Source organism: Galeopterus variegatus, unplaced genomic scaffold, assembly GCF_000696425.1.
Source record: "Galeopterus variegatus unplaced genomic scaffold, G_variegatus-3.0.2 Scaffold1453, whole genome shotgun sequence".
In the NCBI taxonomy this organism is placed as follows: domain Eukaryota; kingdom Metazoa; phylum Chordata; class Mammalia; order Dermoptera; family Cynocephalidae; genus Galeopterus; species Galeopterus variegatus.
Window position 1 is genome coordinate 200929 of NW_007727564.1, and position 9355 is coordinate 210283.

Sequence of the window (9355 nt, forward strand, 5' to 3'; positions counted from 1 at the left end):
GTTTTTTTTTTTTTTTTTTTTTTTTTTTTTGTCTTTTTGCCAATACCACATTATCTTAATCAGTACAGTTTTATAATAAGTCTTATCAGCTAGCATGGGCCTTCTAGCTAACGTCTTTGCAGTCTAATCTCCCAATCCATTCCCAACATACACACACAACTTGCTGGGATTTTGATTGGCTTTCTTGAATCTGTAGATCAATTTGAAAATAAATGTTGTCTTAAAAATATTGAATTTTCTGATCCTTAAAAATGGTATATCTCTCCATTTATGTAAGTATTCTTTCATTTCTTTCAGTATTTTTTGTAGTTTTCAGTGTAGATGTCTTATATATCTTTTGTTAAATTTATTCCTGGGTACATCATTTTCAAATGCTATTGTAAATGGTATTAAGTTTCAGTGTCAAATTGTTTGCTGCTATTTTATAGAAATATAATTGATTTTTGTACATAAACCTCGTATCCAACAACTTTGCTAAAATCAGTTGTTAATTCTTAATTGTAGGTTAATTTTGAAATTTCTGCATACAAAATCATGACATCCATGAATAAAGACGGTTTTGCTCCTTTCAGTCTTTGTGCCTTTTATTTCTTTTTCTTGCTTTATTTTACTGACTAGGATCTTCAGCATAACGTTGGGAAAAAATAAATGGCAATGGACATTAGTATTTTATTTCCAATATCATGGGAAAAGTATTTAATATTTCATCCTTAACTATGATATTAGTGAAAGGGTTTTTGTTAATACCTTTTCTCAGATTAAGGAAGATCCTTTTTATTCCTATTGCAATGTAGTTTTTTTTTTTTTTTTTTTTGTCTTTTTCCGTGTCCGGCCACGGATCGCAACCCTCAGTGTTGCCCCCGTACCGGACCGGGACCGGCAACGGGATTGCAACCCTCGGTGTTGCTCCCGCGCCTCGCTCAGCCAGTGAGTGGGAACCGGTCTGTATGTGGGATCCGAACCCTCGGGCGGGAGCGCCGCTGCGCTTCCCAAGCAGTGCACTTATCCAGTGCGCCACCGGGCCGGCCCCTGCAATGTAGTTTTAATTTGTATTTTTATGAGTGAGGTTGAGTAAATGTCTTCAAATATTTTGTCCCATGTGTATTTCCTTTTTTGTGGATTGTCCTTTGTATCTCTAATAACTGTTTTATAGGTTGTTGAGTTTTTTCCTATTGTTTTATAGGAACTATTTATATATTCGGAAATTCTTTATGATATGAGTTGCAAATATTTTATCCTAGGCTGTCCACATGGTAGAAGCTTTTTAAAAAACTTTTTAAATAGTTGTTTAAAAAACTTAAAAAAAATTTTTTAATAAAGATAATTTTTTTAAATGTTGACAAAATGAAGACCAAACATAGTTTTATCAACAAATGTCAAGGGGGCTAAATATATTTAATTTTAAAAAGCTTCTGAAATTGGGTCACAAAGTTAAACCCATCTGTAATCTGTTTATAAGAGCACATTTAAAATAAATTACTAGAGGGCCGGCCCGGTGGTGCACTTGGTAGTGCGTCGCTTGGGAGCGTGGTGGCGCTCCTGCCGAGGGTTCGGATCCCATGTAGAGACCGGTTCCCGCTCACTGGCTGAGCGCGGTGCGGGCGCGACACCGAGGGTTGCGATCCCGTTGCTGGTCGCGGTATGGGCGTGACACTGAGGGTTGCGTCCCGTTACTGGTCATGAAAAAAGACAAAAAGGAAAAAAAAAATAAATTACTAGAAACATTGCACATAAAAGGAATAGTGTGCCAGTTTGTCTGAAAATATGGCCACCATTAATTTCTTTTCTCCTTATACATGCACGACACTTCTCCATCAAGAGGTGGCATCTATTCCTCCACCTCCTTGAATGTGAGCTGCTGTGACTGCTTTGATGAATAGAATATGGCAAAAGTGACAATATGCTCATTCTGAGCCTAGCCTTTAAGAGGACTGGCAGCCTACACTTCTTTTCTTGGTACACTGGCTCTAGGGGAATGCAGCCACCAGGTAAGATGTCTGACTACTCTGACAGTGCCATGTTAAGAGAAAGCCCAACTTTGGTTAGCCCCCATCTACTTTTTAAAAATTGAAATGACATTCACATAACGTTAGCCATTAATCATTTTAAAGTGTGCAATTTAGTGGCATTTAGTACATTCTCAATATTTTGCAATCACCTCTGTCTAGTAACACGACATTTTCATTGCCTCCTGCAAAACAAAACAAAAACCCATACCCATTAGGCAGTAGCTCCCCATTCCCCATTTTCTCCTATTTCCAGCCCCTGGCAATGACTAGTCTGCTTTCTGTCTCTATGGATTTACCTATTCTGTGTATTTCATATAAATGGAATCACGGAATATGTGATCTTTTGTGTTTGGCTTCTTTTGTTTAGCTTAATTTTTTTGAGGTTCATCTACACCTACATCTGTTTTAACCATCCTACTCTTGTCACCACACATGTGGATCAGAAGCCATCTTGGACATTCAGTATAGCCATGTCTTTAGATGACTCCAGCTTTAACTACCATCTGATTGTAACCACATGAGAAACCCCAAGTGAAACCTGCTTGGCTGAGCCCAGTCAATCCACAGAAAGATAAGAGATAATAAATTGTTATTTTAAGCCACTAAGTTAGGGGCTAGGGGGACTTGTTACACAGCAACAGGTAACTGAAACAAAACAGAAGTATCTAAGGTAAATGTAAACAAAGAGGGACTGTGATCTTAATAACCAACCAAGTTGAATCAGGAAGTAAAACTAGATAAATAAGAGAATTTCATACTTATCATAAAGAGTAGAAATTATAACCCAAACTCTAATTTTGAGTATTTATGCACCAAATATCATAGCATAAACATTCTTAAAGCAAAGTCATTAGGAAATATAAGGAGAAATAAACAAAAATGTGTTATTATGAAATTTTCCAAAACTGGCACAAGTAGAGAGAAATTTTTAAAAGATCAATTGTCATAGAAATAATATAGAAAATAGTTATTAAAAAGTATCCCACTAGGGCCAGCCCGTGGCTCACTCAGGAGAGTGCGGTGCTGATAACACCAAGGCCACGGGTTCAGATCCCATATAGGGATGGCTGGTTTGCTCACTGGCTGAGTGTGGTGCTGACAACACCAAGTCAAGGGTTAAGATCCCCTTACTGGTCATCTTTAAAAAAAAAAAAAGGCATCACAAAAAATATTAGATTCAAATGGTTTCACACAGAAATATTACCAAATCTTTATTTTATTTTATTTTTTTTTTTGTCTTTTGTCTTTTTTCCGTGTCCGGCAATGGATCGCAACCCTCAGTGTTGCCCCCGTACCGGACCGGGGACCGGCAACGGGATCGCAAGCCTCGGTGTTGCTCCCGCGCCTCGCTCAGCCAGTGAGCGGGAACCGGTCTGTATATGGGATCCGAACCCTCGGACGGGAGCGCTGCCGCGCTTCCCAAGCGGCGCACTATCCAGTGCGCCACCGGGCGGCCCCTACCAAATCTTTAAATGTTACTTAAACTATTCCATCTTCTTTTTGTGGAGGATATCATTGGTTCTCATATCTGAACGAAACTTTTCTCAGTAGAAAACTACAAACCAACCTCTTTTATGAATATGATGCATGAGTTTTAAATAAAATGTTTGTAAGCAAAATCCAACAGCATATTACAAAACCAATACGTTGTGATCCAGAGGTGTTTATGCCAGGAATTCAAGGGTATTTTCTTTTTTCTTTTTTTTTTTTCCTTTTTGTCTTTTTTTGTGACCGGCAACGGATCGCAACCCTCAGTGTCGCGTCCGTACCGGACCGGGACCGGCTACGGGGGCGCAACCCCCCGGGGGGGCCCCCCCCCCCCCCCCGGCCGGTGGGCGTCCGGTCTGTATGTGGGACCCGACCCCTCGGCGGGAGCGCCGCCGCGCCTCCCAAGCGGCGCACTGTAGCAGTGCGCCACCGGGCCGGCCCTCAAGGGTATTTTCTTATTAGAAAATTCATTAGTGCAATTCATCATATTAATAGCACTAAGGAAGAAAAGCATGTGATCATTTCTATAAGTGCGGAAGAGTATCTGACAAAATTCAATACTCCTTAATGTTAACACTCTAAGTAAAATAGGAATTGATAGGTACTTCCTCTATATGACAAAATTTATATGCCTCAGCCCAAAAGACAGCATCTACTTAATGAAGAAACATTAGAAGCATTCCTCCTAAAGTAAGAAACAAAGTAAGAATGCTCACTAGCTCCTCTACGTTTAGCAATATGTAGGAGGTGTTAATAAGAGAAAGAGAGGTAAAGATTGGAAAAGAGAAAGAGGTACAACTACCTCTATTTGTATATGATCTAATTATATGTCTGGAAAACTCAAATGAATCAACTACTACAAACAATTGTATAATAAGTAAAACAACATGTTATAAAACTAATACACAAACCGATAGCTTCATATATACAGACAAAAGTCGGTTAGGGACTGGCTGGTTAGCTTAGTTGGTTAGAGCACAGTCCTGATTATCACCAAGGTCTGGGGTTCGATCCCTGTACCACCCAGTCAGCCAAAATAAAAAATTTTTAAAAACTCTCAGAAGATATAATAGAAGACCTTCTTTGCCATAGCAAAAATAAATAAATAAAGACTCAAGTTTAAACTAAACAAAAACTATTAATACACATATAAGGAAAATTATAAACGACTCTGAAAGACTCATTAGGTGACTTAAATAGAAAGGCTCAACATCAGAAAGATGTCAGTTTACCCTATATCATCTCCTGTATCATAAATCTTTCTTCCTGGAACATGACAAATTGGTAATCAAGTTCATTTTGAAGAAGATGGAGGTTTAGGTTAGTATGGAGATAAAAGTTTGTGAAGTTGTTGTATTGCCAAGAATATATTGTCAAGATATTCTCGTGCATTGTGAATTGAAGCACAAGGCACTTCAAAAAGTTCTGGAAAGATTTGTTATTATCTTTTAATTCTGTTTTTGCACAAACTTTTTGAAGTGCCCTCAGATAAATGAACATTTATGGAGATCAATTTGAAAAGTATATAATAAAATTACAATGCATAGACACTTTGACCCAGACATTTCACTCATAGATAATAATATATTCTAGGTAATATTTATGGGAAATAACATATACACCAAGATATTTATTGCAACATTGTTTATAATAGCAAAAGTGATGGAAATCTAAACTTTCATCTATGGTCATATGGTGGAATACTCTGCACCTATTAATAAGAATGAAGGATCAACACATATACTGCTATAGAATGGGCTACAAGATATATCTTAAAAATCAAACAAAGTTAGATGCCAGAGGATAGTGTGTATGGTATGTTATTATTTGCAAGGGAACAATAATATGTGTGATTATATATATAAATATATAAACATATCTGGAAGAATACACAAGAATCTGTTGATAATGGTGACTTCTGAAGAGGGAAACTCAGAAGCTAGGGGATATACACAGGACAGAGGCTTTCATTTCCCTTAACAATTTTGTACCTTTTCAATTTTTTAACATATACATGTATTGTCTATTAAAATAAATAAATATATTTGTGGCTTTTCTTCAGTAAATACTAACTGCAAATAGCTCCCATTATTGTGATTTTTGTCAATTTCTCTTTTGTAGTTCAGTTTTTGCTTTATTGCTTTATATATTTCAAGATTATTTTATATTTAATACAAATAAATGTTTGATTTATGTAGCTTGTTCCTTTGATCATTGTGTACTGCCCCTCCTTATCTCTATTTTTGCCTTAAATTCTATTTTATTTGATATTATTTACTAATATTTGTAAATATTAGTAATATTTTACTTATAATATTTTACTATATTTGATATTATTTAGCCACTTGTTCACATGTATTTCCTGTTATTTATTATTGTATCCATTTTAGTTTCAATCTTTCTATGTTGTTTTAGGATTATCTTCTGTAAGCAGCATTTGGTTGGATATTTTAAATTTAATGTCTGACTTTTATTTTTTAATGGGTGAGTTTAATGCGTTTGCATTTATTATGATTACTGATATCCTTATATTTTATATGAGGATTTATATTTTGTGTTTATTCTGTGATTCTGGTACTATCTTTTTCTTTCTTATTTTTTCTCTTTCTCTGCTTTATGTTGGATTGTTAAAGTTTTTTATATCTCCCCATTGTTTTTCCTCTGCTGGTTTGAGAACTATAAACTATATTTCTATTCCTTTAGTCATTATCCTGAGATGTTTAACTCACCTATTTTTATCAGTTATCCATTGCTGCCTAATAAATTACCCCAAAACTTATAGTCTTGACACAACAATAAACATCTATTATCTCATGCAGTTTCTGTGAGTAAGAAGTTCAGGAGTGGCTTAGTAGGATGCTTCTGGCTGGTAGTGTCTCATCATCAGGTTGTGTTGAGATGTCAGCTGGGTTGCAGTCATTCAAGACTTCACTGAGGCTGGAAGACTCACCCTCAAGGACCCACATAAATGGCAACTTGATGTTGAGGCAGGAGGCCTTAGTTCCTTATCATGTGAAGCTCTCCGTGGGCTGTTGGAGAGTCCTCACAACATGGCATCAAGCTTCTCCTAGAGCAAGTTTTCTCAATCTTAGTTCTATTGACATTTGGTACTACGCAATTCTCTGTTGGGGGAGGGAAAGGTCATTCTATGCAACTTAGGATATTTAACTGCATCCTTGACCTCTACCCACTAGAGGGCACTAGCATTCCTGGTTGTGACAATCGAAAATGTCTATACACTGCCAAATGGCCCCTGGGGTGAGAATGGGGGACAAAATCATCCCCAGTTGAGAACCACTGCCATACAGCCAGTGATTCAAGAGAGACACCATGTTGGAAATTGCTGTTTCTTTAATGACCTAGTCTCAGAGGTCAAAACCCTGTCACTTCTGCTATGTATTATCAGGCACATTGTTGCTTTTCCAGTGATTCTGTGAGATGAACACCAGGAGGTGAGGATATTGGGAGCCATCATTGGAGGCTGGCAACCACACTACTTAATTATAAATTTTTCCAAAAGTCTAAAGCTCTTCAGTATCTCTATCCTTCTCCTGAAACTTTGCATGCTATAATTATTCATTGAACACTTCCTATCCCTACCCATCTTCTTGTTATTTTTGTCTAGTGTTTTATTTAGTTTTTTTGTTTGTTTTAGTTTTAGTTTCACCTAAGAAATTGCTATTTTTATAGCTAACATTTAATTAAATTTAACAATGTATTTTACCAAGTTCTATGTTCTATATTGTGTCTTGCATCCCACTCCTTTTAATGTTCACTTTTCTTATTAACTTACACTCTCTGATAGTTCTTTCAGTGAGACTCAGAAGAGAATACTCTCCTATTCTTTGTAGGTTTTTATTTGGCTCTTACTCTTGAATGATAGCTTAGCTACATATAGATTTTCATGCTGACGATTATTTTCTTTCAGCAATTTGAAACAATTATTCCCATAAGTCTAATGGTCTTTCTTTTAGAGATCATTTCTTAGAGAGGCTTTTAAAAATTTCTCTATATCTTTGATGTTCTTCAGTGCTACTTATATTTGGATATAAAGCTGTGGATTCTTCTTTATCCTGTGGAAGTGCCCTTTCAATCTGAAGATTCATGTTCCTTCAGTTCCTGAAACTATTCAGCTATTAGAACTTTGAATGTTCCTTTATTCTCTTCTTCTGGAACTCCTATTAATCGTATATTAGGAGTCACTGGAACTCCTATTAATTGAGTGTCACTCTTTCTGCCCTATCTCATATTTTTATCTCTTTTTATGATGTATTTTGAACTAATTTCTCAGCCTTCCAACTCACTAATTATCTCAACTTTCTCCAGTCTTAAGTTTGTCCTGTTTTTAAAATTTACATACTGTTTTAAATGGATCCAATGATTTTTAGTAAGTTTATGAAATTGTGCAGCCACTATCACAATACAGTTTTAGAACATTTTTGTCATACCAATATGATCCCTTGTGCCCATTTGTAAGTCTACCTTTATTCCCATCTCTAGCTCTAGGCAACTTACTAATCTACTTTATGTTTCTATAGATTTGCCTTTTCTGGACATTTCATATAAATGGAATTATAATATGTGTTATGCATCTAGCTTCTTTGAGTTTCACCCTTTTTGTTCCTTTATATTGCTGAGAGTATACCATTTCATAGATATACCACATTGTGTTTATTCCTTCACTAGTCATTTGGATTATTTCCACTTTATGGCTATTATGAATAATGTTGCAATTAACATTCATGTACAAGTCTCTGTGTGGACTCTATCCATTTTAGAGTGTTCTAAAAGGAAAAAATGAAATATATTTTCATTTATTGGTAGATATCTAGGAGTGGAATTTCTTGGTATTATTATAAATTTGTTTTGTTTTGTTTTGTTTTGAAAACTGCCAGAGTTTTTCATAGTAGCTGCACCATTTTACATATCCACCAGCAAAGTATGCGGGTTTCATTTCTCGGCAACCTAACACTTGTTATTTTCTTGTCTTTTGTATTATAGCCATATTAGTGGGTGTGAAATGGTACCTGTGGTTTTAATTTGCATTTTCCTAATGACTAATGTTGAGTGTCTTTGCATGTGCTTATTCCAGTCATTCATACATCTTTTTCTTGATAAAATGTCTACAAATTTTTCCCTATTTTTAATTGGGTTGTTTTGGGGTTTTCTTTAAATTTCTGTCACTATTTTTTTATTTCTGGAATTTCTAATTGGGACATTTCATATCCATCTGCTCTTGTTTTGTTTTTGTCGGTCTGTCCTATAATTTTGTTATTTTTCCTAAATGTTACCTCATTAATCTCTTTGAGGATCTTCAACAAGATTATATTTTCTTTCCTTTTCTTTGTTTTTTGTTATGGAAAATTTAAAACATATTCAAAGTAGAAAGAGAGTATAGTGAACCCTCATGAACTCACCACTCAGCTTAATATCTCCTACCACTTAAAGTTGATTCTCTAAAAAAACCTAGGCTACTCAAGACATACCTAATGAAATCTTTGCCATGTATTACAAGTGTCTCCATGTTTATGGTATTGGTGGAATAGTAATGCTTGTTTATGTCATGCAACAACTGGTCTCTTTATGACTAGGTGTAGAGTATTCTAAAATCCATGGTCTTTGTCTTACCTTGCCTCTGGATTTGGGAAATTTTTTTTTTTCCTTTTTTTGTCATTTTTTGTGACCGGCAACGGATCGCAACCCTCAGTGTTGCTCCCGTACTGGACCGGGACCGGCAACGGCCTTTTTTTGTCATTTTTTGTGACCGGCAACGGATCGCAACCCTCAGTGTCGCTCCCGTACTGGACCGGGACCGGCAACGGCCTTTTTTTGTCATTTTTTGTGACCGGCAACGGATC